General features: G+C 42.4%; 1 protein-coding gene and 1 pseudogene across 2 annotated transcripts in view; one reads left to right on the forward strand and one right to left on the reverse strand.

Moving 5' to 3' along the window:
* The window catches only part of DCDC2 (doublecortin domain containing 2), a 156310-nt gene that overhangs the window by 100589 nt on the left and 40894 nt on the right, over nucleotides 1-14827 (forward strand). The gene's annotated exons all lie outside the window — the stretch shown is intronic.
* LOC309967718 (small ribosomal subunit protein uS10-like) lies at nucleotides 800-1301 on the reverse strand (annotated as a pseudogene). The gene has a single exon. The product of its transcript is annotated as a small ribosomal subunit protein uS10-like (transcript).

Raw genomic sequence — 14827 nt, forward strand, 5'->3', positions numbered from 1 at the left:
CGACGAACCAGGAAACAGAGAAGTAAGGCAGGTCAGAGAGCAGGGATGCTGTCGAGGTCATGCGGGTGGAGGTGCCCCGAGCGCACACTTCCTCACGGCTCCATTTCTGCATCTGGAGAACAAGTCACAGGTCAGGCAAGTGTGTCTTCCACAAACCCCCCCTTTTCTGTATCATTTTTGCCCCTCAGTGATGACTTCTTCCAGTTTCTCTTAGGTCCTTGGTTGGGCCCTGCCATTATTGAATGGAAAATGGCAAATTATTTGGTGGTCAAAAGAATAGACAGTCTTCAGGTAAAAAAATTGAAGACAGTTGTAGAGGAGAATTTTTTGAAAAATCGGATCTAGTCTTTTTGCATTCAAATGAACTTTAGCTTTTGTTGTGAAAAATCTGTACCCTCCTAATACGTGGTAACTTCTGTGTTCTTTCCCTCCTCAGGACCTTTGACCCAGCCATTTCCTCTCCCTGGAGCATTCCCCCTCAGATATCCATTCCTCATGCTTTTTAAGTCTTTGTTTACATGCTGTTTTTAAAGTGAGGCCTGCCCTTACGGCTGGAACATTGCTCCCTCTCTCTAGCACTCCATAGCACTTATACGATGTCATATTCATGATTATTGTGTCTATTGAATCTCCACTGTCCCTTCTACTCCCAGCCTCCACAAGGCCATGAGATTTCTGCTTATGTGAATTCCTAGTTCTTAGAACAAGGCCTGGCACGTAGTAGGTGCTCAGTAAATATTGTTGAATTACAAAAGTTTTTTTTTTTTAACAACTTATAATCAACTTTCAAAAGTTTGATTTAAGCATCTGCAGCAGTGACTTCAGCCTCCACCAGGGCTCAATGCTGATAGAAGTCACCTTAACAATCTCGGAAGGACCATGTGTGTCAGTGAGTCACTGGTGGGTCCTCCTCTGAAAATGACCCCAAAGCTTAGAACCTTCACTACAAGGATTTTTTTTTGGGTAGCGATTCTCAGAGTCTTGGTAGGCATCCGAACTGGTCCTTTCACTTTGAGATTCTTTCCCTTCACGCCTCTGATCAAATCATCACACACTTTCTCCAAAGATTTTATGTTGCTGCTGTAATTTGGTGAATTGCCACCTCTGGTTCCACACGTGTCTTTCCGGTATCTTTCAAAGACATGTGATGAGGCAGGGGCAGGTGCAGGCAGACCTGCACTCCGCTACACCTCTTCCTCAAAGAGATCAAAGATTAAAAAACCCAAAACACGATGACAACAACAACAGCAACCTGTAAAATCCCTCAGGAAAATCTCACGAGGGCTGTTTGTTTTGGGGACTTAGGGGTTGGAAGCAAGTGCTAACCCTGTCCTGGCCCAGGTAGGAGAGAGCTCGTTATCCAAGCAGGGTGGGGGGTATGGGTGGAGGTAGGGGGGCAGGGATGCCAGCAGCCCAACCCCAGGCATCTCAAAGGGGAAATGGCAGGAGAGGGAGCTGGCCATTTGCTGGGCTTGCGACCCTCTGACTTCTCCTCCCATCCTGAGAGTAGTCAGGTCTAAATGTGGACAGAGGGACTCATCCCTCTGTAGTTTGGTTCTGAAGGGCATGAGTGTAAAATAGTGGAACTGAGACACATTAACAATTTACCTTCATTTAACAAGTTGTATGAAGACATGGTCATAAATGTTCGGGTTTTTTTTTTTTTTTTTTATCATATTAGAATGTGTTCTGAAGAGACTGCTCCCACAGACTAAACCAACCTTTCTATTTGACCAGCTGACTTTCTTTAAAAGTGTCTTGAAAACCTTTTGTGCTCCTTTCCTGAAAGATTTAGTGAGAATGTGATAAGCAGAATAATGGCCCTCCAAAATCCATGTCCAAATCCCCGGCATCTGTGAATATGTTATGTTACAGGGCAACAGGGGAGTAAAGGTTGCTAATGAGCTGACCTTAAAACAGGGAGATGGTCCTCACTTACCTCGATGGGTCCAGTGGACTCCAAAGGGTCCTTTAAATGTGGAAGAGGGAGGCAGAAGAGTCAGAACCAGAGAGCTGACGTCGTAAGAAAGACTCAATGATGGGCCATTGTTGGCTTTGAAGGTGGAAGGAGGCCACGAGCCAAGGAATGCAGGTGGCTCCAGGAAGCTGGAAATGGCGAAAAGATGGATTCTCCCCTAGAGCCTGCAGAAAGGAACGCAGCCCTGCTAACACCTTGATTTTTTAGCCTGGGGAGACACATTTCAGACCCTGACCTCCAGAACTGTAGGATAACAAACTTGTGTAGTTTTAAGCCATCAAGTTTGTGCTAATTTGTTACAGCTGCAATTGCAAACCAATACAGAAAGAGTAAGGGGAAACCTGTCTTTGTGTTTTTGCCACATGCCTCCTTCCCAGTGCTGTGGTATTTTCAGTATTCTTCCTGGGAAAATTAAAAGACAGAACCACAAAGCACTTTAGGAGACTGTGATGGCCAAACCTGGCAGTGGCCACTATGAACCTCCTTCAGGGGACTGGAGTCACACCCTCACTTCAGGACAGTGGCCAGAAGCTCACAAAAAGAGACCCACACTGGCAAGGTCTCAAGCCATGATTCCTCCACCATGGCCTGGGTTAGGGAAAGAGATGTATATGGGGAAATATTAAAAGTTAGTGCACAGTGCTACTCTTGGAATTCTTCATTAACAGGTGTTTAAAAGTCAGCGCTCTAAAATTACTTGCAGAAGCTTATAAATATGAATTTCCTGTAATTCACATTTTATAAGAACTCCTATCAGCTGTATCACAGCTTGAAAAATACCAAAAATGCATTAGAAAAACCTTTCTGTTTAAAACTATATTGATCTCATGTTTACATGGCATAAGAAGGCCATTACGCAGCAGGCAGTAAAAGCTTCATTTCAGAGAGCTTGAGAAAAACCTCAAAATAATTCACTGTTAGACTTTTCCTTACAAAATAAAATGAAATAACACCACCTGCTGCTTAAAATCTCCAATTAATGCTATAAAAAGTACCTTCATTTAAGAAGCCAATGTGTAAATTTCTCCAAGCTGGGTGCAGACATTTCTTCAAATTTACTGTAACCTTTTGCTCCTGTCTGCAGGAGAAAGAGGCTTCCAGATTCCAAAGAGAAGCCAGACCTGATTTTCACCTAATTACTTAAGAGTGAAACCCCTTTCTGTTCATCGGGTTCAGTTATTTAAGATACTGATAACTCACATATAATCTGCTGCTATGTGTGTTCAGTAGAAATTGTGAAAGAAGATTATCGAAGCTTGCCACCATTCCACCTAGGAATTAAAATCAGGGTGTTTTTGCACGAACCACAGAAGAGAAGGAAGAGGCTGGAAGAAAAAATGAACAGTGATCTTTCTCATCTCACAAGGCTCTTTAAAGACCAAATCAGCAGGTGTGAAAATCACCACCTTTGAGCAGCTTTTAAGCAATGAGAAAGTGCAGGTCTTTTATCTCTCTTTCCCACCCTGATAGTCAGGTTGATGAGAATTTCCGAGGGGTGAGCCACTGGACATCTTTGAAATGCCCCCTTCTGTTTATCAGATGAATCAAGGGACAGTCAGCTGTGAACACTGGGCAGGAAGGGTCAGCTGAAAAATGGGCAGGAGGGGTCATTTGCAGCCTGTGAGCAAAACCAGCAGGCCGTTTCTGTCATTCTGTTTTCTTGCCCAGCCAGTTATCAGGGCAGAAGCTAGCATGGAAAGAGTTGCCAAGAATCATTCGGGACTGTTGTGATCAGTTACTAGTACAGAGCAGGGAGTTCCTGGCGGACAAGACTGAAGACAGATCTCTGGCTTAACCTAGGATGGTCCAGCGTCTTTGCTTGCCCCTCAAGGCTCTCCACGACAGCCCGCTCGACTGGTACCGCTCATCTCCCACCACCCCTCACCATGAATCCAGGAGGACTGGTCTCTTTAATTAGGTCCCTTGATGATCCCTGTCCCTCCAATGCTCTGTTCTTATTTTTAATTCTTGACTGGTGTGTCCTGCCCCACCATATCTCTTTTACATAGCCTACATTCTCTGAAAGTCCAGGGGAAGTGGACTTTTGTGCTCCTTTCCTTTCTTCCCCCAGGGAAGACTTTATCATCCTCGCTCACACTGATCTTAACCTTTCACGTTTGTGACCTTACTGAGTCACAAAACTGGCATCTTAGATAGAGGTTTGTTCGCAAAAAGGTATCCGTGTTATTTATCGCTTAATTAAATCAGTAGATCAAGGTGATGTTTTGTGGGCACCCTGCTATCTTCTCCACTCCTCTTCCCTTGGTTTTGTGAAAATCCTGTCTGTTGCTTTTCCCTTTCCTTTTCTGCTCCTTCTCAGTCCGAGAAGAAAGGTAACCCCTTTGTCTCCCTATCTGTCTTCAAGTGTAGTGTCCCTCAGAGTTAGGTCACAGGCTCTCTCTTCTTCTGTATCCACATCTCCCTGGAACACGAGTCCTGCATCCCAGCTACCTCCTGCATGCCTTCACTGATAGTACAGAATTTTCAAACTTAAATTAGATTCTCAGTTAAACCCGTTCTTCGCGGATCCCCTCCAGTTATGTCTTCCTCACGTATTCTCCTCAGATGCCTAAGTGAGAAACCTCAGAGTCATCTGTCAGCTGTGTTCCTCCCTTGCCGCATCCCACAGGCTGCTGTTTGGTCTGTTTCTAACATCTCTGGAAGGAGTTTCTGCCTTTAGACCCCACTGCCATTCCCTGGGTCACACCCTCTCTACCTATGAGCAGTCTGACCTGAGCAGAACCTGAGGGGTTCTCAGACTCCAGTCTTGTTCATTTCTGATCTATTCTTGACAGTCACAAGTTATCATCTGAAATGCAGACAGGATCAGGACTCTATCTTAGAAACTCTGGTGGTTTCTTGCTCACCAGAGCCCAGCCTGTCTCTTTCACATGCTTGTGAGTCCTGTCGAGTCTGCTCTAGTCTTCATGGCTCGTGCTCAGACAGGGATGGTCCAGCCACTGGGCTCCTGAAAGTGTTGTGAGAGTCTGCTCAGATTTCTTTGTCTCTGTCAAACTGTCACTGAGCCCTCAGTCAAAAATAAGCACTCTTTTTTTTAAGGGTACCATTGCCCTTCGCACAGACCTTCATTAGGGTACCTATTATCTAAAATGTTATTTATCGTGAACATGATCTATTCTAGGGCAGGGACTGTGCCTTTGTTCATCCTTGTATCCTGAATGCTGGCATAATACCTGGATCATAGGGGGTGGGGGGCAGGTATCAACGAAAGTTTGTCGATCAATGGCTGTTCACTTCCAATTAGCATACAGATCCACTACTGGGCAAATACTATGTGTTAAACTTTTTTTATCCTTATACAGTTATGAACACACAGGTGACAAAGAATAAATACTTGTTGGCTAATTTGTGATTAAAGCTGTAAGCAAGTGAAAGTGGAACTGTAGCACGTAGGCATGTGGCTGAAATATTGGATGTAATGTTTCACAGTGATGTGTGGGCGTGTATGAAGATTTGCTGCACTATGCTTTAGAGTGATGTACTGTATTACTGCTCTGGTATGAATGGGAGCACATGATCTTAAAGCAGGAGACCAGTTGCCAGGATTTAGGGGGAATATTTATTTAGGTGAAATTAGTCAAAAAAGAAAAGGGAGTTTCAGACCCACCGAAGAGCTGTAGTCTCAGAACATGCATATTAGCGTGTGTATGTGTGTAATGGTATAGGCAAAACTTCCTGTTTAAGGCTCTCTTTATGTAATGTGTCAAATATAAGTAAATCAAGGGCTTGCTAACATTAGAAGTTCTATATCATTTACATAAAGAAGTAAGCAATGACTGAATGACTGGGGTTGGGGACTGGTTGTGAAGGGAAGCAGGCTAGAATATTCATTGTGGCTGACTGATTTCATAGTCAGGTTCCTACTTCATTTTTTCATGTTCCTTTGTGAACTTTCCATCCATCTTCCTATGAATATGTCTATATACATATGTATATATGTGTATATATTATGATGTATATATGCACACCCATTTGTGTGTGTGTGTGTGTACGTTTATCCAGTTAAGCTTCATGCTTGTCCAGGTCAGGGACAAACTTGCTCATTTACTTGTCTACTGCCTACTCTAGATTGATTACACCTAATAAGTTGTCCAACGTGTAGCAGATACTCAACAGTTACTTACTGACAACCTAATTTTCTTTGTATATCTAACGGAAATGATGCAAACATTTAGTTCCGTTTCAAAATTTTTGGAAAGCACACAGAGTCCCACAGCAGCTCTGCGTTTCCAAATTTTTGTTTGAGCACGGACACAGCAACCATTTATAAAAATCCCCCCTCCCTCACCCCGCCAAATTGGAGGAGACCTAAGAGCAGATAAGGTGTTTAAAAGAAATGTCTTCACTCCCATGTTCTCTATGCCATCATCTACGTGGCTCCAAGAAGAATATTTCAAAGCACATAATCTGGCAGAAACACTTACCCACACATTTCTTTTTTTATTGATCGATGTCATAACTCTGTTAGAGGCTAAGGATACAAAGATGAACAAGACATGGGCCCTCCCTCGAGGCATTCACAGTCAGATGAGTTCATCTTCACAGTCCAGGAGTGGAGGTGGGTGCCGCCCATGACAGGGGCAGGGCCAAGGTACTGGGGGATCACAGAAGAGGGACAGCCAAAACCCGGCTGAGAGGCCAGGGCGAGCTTCATGGAGGTGGAAGTCTTCGGGAAGGATGCGGGTCAGGTCATTGTCAGCACCTGTCATCCTCAGGACCACACTCCTGAGAGGGTCTCATAAGCTCTTTCACCTTCTGGTTTCTATCACCTCCTCATTTTCAAGCATCAATATACAACACACGTGTGTGTACACATGTGTACATGTGCTTACACACACACACACACACACACACACTCACCGAATGCTCTGGCTAATAAGAACTGAGCAGATCGTATTAGTCAAGACTCAGATCTCATTGGCTTATGTAAAAGAATTCTTCACCCTTGATATCTCTGACTGTTCACCTACAATTCATGCTTCAGCCTATTGGAATCATTTTTCCGTTCTCAACCTTCTAATGAAAGCACACTGGCCAAGGTTGTCCTTGACCTCTGGAAGGTTAAATCCAATGACCTTTTTACAGCTTCCTTTTACTTGGCCTCTTTGCCCCATGTGGGTGACCCTGTCACTTAGCACTGTGTCATCTTGGACAAGTTCATTAAGTGATCTCTGCCTCGATTTCCTCAATTATAAAATGAGATAGTAATACGATTATTATTATCACAACCCTATGAGTATTGATTGAGTTGATATATGCAAAGTGCCTGGTATAAAGCAAGCATAGTTAAATGCTACTGTTATTTAACTCTCCTGATCAGTCTCTAGAAAACAATCTCTATGCTGGTAACTTTGACAGCACTCTGGGGTTGTCCCCCCACCTCTTTGTGTCCTTCAGCCTTCTTCATTGACCTCTCTTATTTATTCTGCCTCCCCTTAAATATTAAGGTCTCAGGGTTTGTCCTGACATCCCAGGCTAACACACTGGTCCGCCCCCGGGGCTCTCCTGCCTCCCACTTGCCGCTACGACAGCTCAAATCTAACCACTTCCCGAGTGGTCTTTGTGAAACTCAAATCTCAGCATGTTCTTCCGCTGCAGAGGCTCCCCTCTGCAGGACCAAACCCCTTTACTTGGCTTACAAAGCTCTTTCCACCAGCTGGCCTCAGCCCACCCTGCAGATCTTACCTCTCACCACCCTGACCCCTCACTTCCAGTGCCTCTAGGCAGCTCCTCATATGTACTGGCCAAGTGGGCTCTGTAACTTGCATGGCCTTGCTCATGCTATTCATTCTTTCACACCAGCTTAGGCATGATTTCCGTGGGTATTCTTCTCCCTGGATATTCGACGACTGTCTCCTCTGTGCACCACCGTACCCTGAGCTGTTGCCCATCAGACCTCTAGGACAGCTGCTGTGCTGATTTGCAGTCATTGCCATTTCCCTCAAGGGCAAGGGCTGTCTTATTCTTTGTATCCTCAGCACCTAAAGAGCAGCTGCTGTGGTTGGTACAGAGTTGGTGCTCAGACGATGAACAAATGAATGGGACAGACAAATGGAAGGGCCAATAAACTGTAAAGCTGGACCAGGAGCCCATTCCCAGTGGACTCTGGTGATGCCAGTTCCCTGCTGCCTCTGCCTGTCAGGGAGAGACCTTCCCGAGCTCTTTCTTTTTCTCTTTCCTGAGAGGCTTGGTGGGAATCTGGGTGCCTGGTGGGCATCTGCAGATGATCCAGATTGTCTCAATCCTCTGTGTTAAAAGGGAGGTCAAGGGTGAGGTCAAGGTCATTAATGCATTAGGAAAAGCAACTTTTTTTTTTTTTTTTTTTTTTTTTTTTTGTGGTACGCGGGCCTGTCACTGTTGTGGCCTCTCCCGTTACGGAGCACAGGCTCCGGACGCACAGGCTCAGCGGCCATGGCTCATGGGCCCAGCCGCTCCACAGCATGTGGGATCTTCCCGGACCGGGGCACGAACCCGTGTCCCCTGCATCGGCAGGCGAACTCTCAACCACTGCGCCACCAGGGAAGCCCTGGAAAAGCAACTTTTTACCTTTCTTTCCCACTGGTGGGAAAGCTCAGTACAGTGACATTTAAGAACAGTCTCTACTTTTAACCTCTTTCAAATGAATAGTACTCTTAACCATTTTCTCTCTGTCAGTTTTCCTTTTCTTTGTAAGTGCCAGTTTGGTGGCTACATAGGCAAGGATGGCAACTATTGGCTGGAAATCCCCAGACACAGGATAATTTATAATAAGCCTGGTTGTCATGATCCCTACGCAATGCAACTTACAGCTTCTTTTTGAAAGCTAATCAATTCAAGGAAGTATGTCAGGTGTGCAACACATTTACAGGGATTGTTTATTTAATGTAAAAATGTCTTTCTTTATGCATTTATTTCTTTAGTTGTTAATTTGCCAATGTGTACCATCTCTAACAATTCAAAGGCCTTTCCAAAGTTAAGGTAAAATTGTTGCAAACGGCATGAATTTTGTAAAACAGATGAATTGAGAAAGTGAGAGGGGATGCTTGATACACAAAAGGTAGTTTTGCCGTTGCTGAGTTAACGGGAACAGTGAAGAACTGTCAGTGTTGGGGTAGAGTTAGCCCAACTCACACAAGGTTGGTATGTACAGAAATACCAACCTTGTCTCTGCTTCCTTTGTGACCACTCAAGACCATTGCATATGGTTTTATCATCTCGTTTAAAAATGTGCAGTTTAAAATATATTTAAGAACAACATGTAACACATTTAAATGTAAAATTGGACTGTGTGAATATTCTTAGAATAGTATTCATAAAGAAGTCAGTTCACTTAGGCACAGTTGCAATGATATTATGAGCTCCCTCTTTGCTTAAAAGCTTTTTCCAAAAGTTTTCTGATAGAGGATTGCCAGATTACATTTATACCCAGGGGTGGAATTCATTAATCTCTGCTCAATTCATTTGGCCACGGACTTTTTGAAAAGGAACATAACAATTTTTTTTATCCACACATCCCCATATGAAAATATACATTTTAGTCAGTCCTTTTTTTCATGAAGGTTCAACTTTTGCCCCCCGCAGAAGAAAATATGTTCAAATAAGCAAATGTGATTGGAAATAAAAATAAATTTGATTATGATGAAACTTAGTGACTTCACTGTTTAAACAGTTATTCAATTTTTTGATTATTTTTATTTTGCATTCTAGTTTGTCCCACTGCCTTATGGATGTACTATTGTTATACCTGTAGCTCAATGCATGATTCTCTTCTTATTTTTAGCTCTTCTTTCAATGAAATAAAATATAGGTAAGCTTTAGGAACATCTAAAGAAAACAGATGGCTTTTCAGAATTTCTTTAACCCTGAAATTAAATCTCTTGCTTTTCACTTTTGAGCTAAGAATAAAATTGTTATGGATGTCCTCAGACCGCATATTAATGCCTGTTCCACTCATATTCCACATTAACATTTTTATTTCCACTGGGATTTCTGATATAATCAGGTATTAAACCTGTGGTTATTTTGGCAATTATGCCTTTTATGGAAGGATTCTAACAGCTAAACCTTAAGTTAGGAAAAAATATTGTTTTTACTTCATCTGGAAGAAGCGTTGTCCTAAGAGATGGTTAGAAGATTCAATCGGAGGTTAAAATTTTTAAAGAAAAGCTCACAGGGCTTCCCTGGTGGCGCAGTGGTTGAGAGTCCGCCTGCCAATGCAGGGGACACGGGTTCGTGCCTCGGTCTGGGAAGATCCCATATGCCGCGGAGCGGCTGGGCCCGTGAGCCATGGCCGCTGAGCCTGCGCATCCGGAGCCTGTGCTCCGCAACGGGAGAGGCCACAACAGTGAGAGGCCCGTATACCGCAAAAAAAAAAAAAAAAAAAAAAAAAGAAAAGCTCACAGAGAGAGTCCTCCACTTTCCATTCATTAAGCAAAACACACAGGAAACTTCTTTCTTCCTCCTGCTCTGTCCAAAGCACATGCCAGACTCAAGCTCATGCCTTGAGCTCTGTGCCCGAGCCATCAATTTTTAAAAATGGACAGTTCTCCATTATCCCTACAGAGTTTAATTTCTCACACTGTCCTACAATTTTTACTTATTTTAAAGGGTATTGTCTCCCCTTTTCTCATTTGTTTTCCCAGAAAAATCTCAAAACTACTCACCCTTCCTCACGTGTCCCTCCACTCAGACCTGCTATTTCCATTTTCAGTTTTTGAATTTGCTTCTTCTCATCCATAACTTAGAAGGCAGCCTGAATGTTCAAAAGTAAAATAGCTCTCCCCTGCGACTCTTACAGCACCGGCTCAGGTTTGGTCTAATTAGCATGTGGTTCATTACCTTAATGTTGGTGATGCTGTTTCCAAGGTATCATTTAAAAGGCCAAAGCTTGGGAGAAGCTGAGGCCTTGGTCCTGGCTCTGTGAAGCCTTAGACAAGTTCTTTAATCCTCAGATCCTTTATGAAGTAGGATAAAAACACCTACTTCACAGGGTAATCGTGAGGAATGTGCTTAGCATACATAGTAGGTGTTCGAAAAAACTAGGTCCCTTCTCCCTCTCCTGGCTCCATATTGAGTGCTACGTGTAGCCCAGCCAGGATGCATGTCAGGGGCTTTGGGAGAAATGAGTATGAGACAATCTCAATATCCTTTCTCTGGCAATATCTAAATTGCCTATAATGTGGTACCATTACGGTACAGAGAGTAAGGATAAAAATTTCAGGGCTTCCCTGGTGGCACAGTGGTTGAGAGTCCGCCTGCCAATGCAGGGGACATGGGTTCGTTCCCCGGTCCGGGAGGATCCCACATGCCGCAGAGCGGCTGGGCCCGTGAGCCATGGCCGCTGAGCCTGCACGTCCGGAGCCTGTGCTCCGCAATGGGAGAGGCCACAGCAGTGAGAGGCCCGCGTACCGCAAAAAAAAAAAAAAAAATTCAGAGACTTGAAAGACATTGGGGGAAGGGGCCCTTGAGTTGTGTCCTGAAGGGAAGGATGGACAAGCGCTGTGGCCGGGAGGACATTGATTCAGGAGAGGCCAGGAGGTGAGGAGGACAGGGAAGCGAGAGCCATCACGTTCCCCTGGGGGTGAGGGGTCTAGTTGCAGAGCTGTGGGGCGTGTTGGAAAGTCAGTCTATAGTATGATGGTCTTTAGGAATTGAACAGAGGACTTTAGACTTGAAATGGAACATAACAGGGAGCTGGAGTTCAAGTAATTGCATTACCCTCGTTAAGTGGATTATCTTCCAGGTGGCAAGAAGAGAGGGTTTTTATGCCTTTTATTTTCTCCAATGTAGTGAAGTGATTTTTAAACTCTCTGTGACTCATCATACAAAAATATTTACATCATGATACAGGACACCTGCATATGCTTATGTATATTTGTTTCATGAAATAAAAGTTTTGTGAAACAGTAGTTACCCTGGTTATGTGTACTGCACAGGGCCGACTATGTAATTTGCAGGGTCTTGTGCAAAATGGAGATGTGGGACCTTTTGTTCAAAATGCAGGTAAAAAGTGCTATTAATGGTACTTAAATATATACTTTTTCCTTTCTTCTGTGGTCTCTTTCTCAGCTTGTCCTGGTGTCTTTTATTTTGCTTTTATTGTCATTCTGAGTAAAGAAAATTTAAACTGGAAGTTTAAATTAAGATTTAGAAATGAAAAAGGAGAAGTCACAACTGACACTGAAGAAATGCAAATGATTATAAGAGACTACTACAAACAACTATATGCCAATAAAATGGACAACCATGAAGAAATGGACAAATTCTTGGAAAGGTACAGTTTTCCGAGACTGAACCAGGAGAATTAGAAAATATAAACAGACCTATCACAAGTAATGAAATTGAAACCGTAATTAAAAATCTTCCAACAAACGCAAGTCCAGGGCTAGATGGTTTCACAGGTGAATTCTACCAAACATTTAGAGAAGAGCTAACACCGATTCTTCTCAAACTCTTCCAAAAAATTACAGGGGGAGAAACACTCCCAAATTCATTCTCCGGAGCCACCATCACCCTGATACCAAAACTGAAAAAAGATATCACAAAAGAAAGAAAATTATAGACCAATATCACTGATGAACATAGATGCAAAAATCCTGAACAAAGTACTAGCAAACAGAATCCAACAACACATTAAAAGGATCATACACCATGATCAAGTGGGGTTTATCCCAGGGATGCAGGGATCCTTCAATATATGCAAATCAATTAATGTGATACACCACATTAACAAATTAAGGAATAAAAACCATATGATCATCTCAATAGAGGCAGAAAAAGCTTTTGACAAAATTTAACACCCATTTATGATAAAAAAACTCTCCAGAAAATGGGCGTAGAGGGAACCTACCTCAACATAATAAAAGCCATGTATGACAAGCCCACAGCAAGCATCGTACTCAGTGGTGAAAAACTGAAAGCATTTCCACTGAGATCAGGAACAAGACAAGGATGTCCACTCTCACCACTCTTATTCAACATAGTTTTGGAAGTCCTGGCCATGGCAATCAGAGAAGAAAAAGACATAAAAGGAATACACATTGGAAAAGAAGAAGTAAAACTGTCACTGTTTGCAGATGACATGCTACTATACATAGAAAATCCTAAAGATACCACCAGAGAACTACTATAACTAATCAATGAATTTGGTAAAGTTGCAGGATACAAAATTAATGCACAGAAATCTCTGGCATTCCTATACACCAGCAATGAAAAATCAGAAAGAGAAATTAAGGCAACAATCCCATTAACCATTGCAATAACAAGAATACCTAGGAATAAACCTGCTTAAGGAGGCAAAAGACTCAGAAAACTATAAAATACTGATGAAAGAAAGCAAAGGTGACATAAACAGGTGGAGAAATATACCATGTTCTTGGATTGGAAGAATCAATTTTGTGAAAATGACTGTACTACCCAAAGCAATCTGAAGATTCAATGCAATGCCTATCAAATACCAATGGCATGCTTCACAGAATTAGAACAAAAATTTTACAATTCATATGGAAACACAAAAGACCCTGAATAGCCAAAGCAATCTTGAGAAAGAAAAATGGTGTTGGAGGAATCAGGCTCCCTGACTTCATACTATACCACAAAGGTACAGTAATCAAGACAGTATGGTACTGCTGCAAAAACAGAAATACAGATCAATGGTACAGCATAGAATGCCCAGAGATAAACCCATGCACATATGGTCACCTAACTGATGACAAAGGAGGCAAGAACATACAATGGAGAAAAGACAGCCTCTTCAATAGGTGGTGCTGGAAAACTGGACAGTTACATGTAAAAGAATGAAATTAGAACACTCCCTAACACCATACACAAAAGTAAACTCAAAATGGATTAAAGACCTAAATTTAAGGCCAGACACTATAAAACTCTTAGACGAAAACTTAGGAAAAGCACTCTCTGACATAAACGTAAACCACAGCAAGATCTTTTTTGACCCACCTACTAGAGAAAGGGAAATAAAAACAACAACAAAAAAGGGGACCTAATGAAACTTAAAAGCTTTTACACAGCAAAGGAAACCATAAACAAGATGAAAAGACAACCCTCAGAATGGGAGAAAATATTTGCAAATGAAACAAAAGACAAAGGATTAATCTCCAAAATATACAAATACCTCATGGAGCTCAATATCAAAAAAAGCAAATAATCCAATTAACAAATGGGTGGAAGACCTAAATAGACATTTCACCAAGGCAGACATACAGATGGCCAAGAGGCACATGAAAAGATGCTCAACATCACTAATTATTAGAGAAATGCAAATCAAAACTACAATGAGGTATCACCTCATGCCGATCAGAATGGCCATTATCAAAAAATCTAAAAACATTAAATGCTGGAAAGGGTGTGGTGAAAAGGGAACCCTCCTGCACTGTTGGCGAGAATGTAAATTGATGCAACCACTATGGAAAACAGTATGGAAGTTCCTTAAAAAACTAAAAATAGAACTACCATATGAACCAGCAATCCCACTACTAGGCATATACCCTGAGAAAACCATAATTCAAAAAGAGACATGTACCACAATGCTCATTGCAGCCCTATTTACAATAGCCAGGACATGGAAGCAACCTAAGTGTCCATCGACAAATGAATGAATAAAGAAGATGTGGCACATATACACAATGGAATATTACTCAGCCGTAAAAAGGAACGAAACTGAGTTATTTGTAGTGAGGTGGATGGACCTAGAGACTGTCATACAGAGTGAAATAAGTCAGAAAGAGAAAAACAAGTACCGTATGCTAACATATATATATGGAATCTAAAAAAAAAAAACAGTACTGATGAACCTAGTTGCAGGGCAGGAATAAAGATGTAGACATAGAGAAC

This window comes from Leucopleurus acutus, assembly GCF_964270905.1.
Source record: "Leucopleurus acutus genome assembly, chromosome: 10".
NCBI classification, from domain to species: domain Eukaryota; kingdom Metazoa; phylum Chordata; class Mammalia; order Artiodactyla; family Delphinidae; genus Leucopleurus; species Leucopleurus acutus.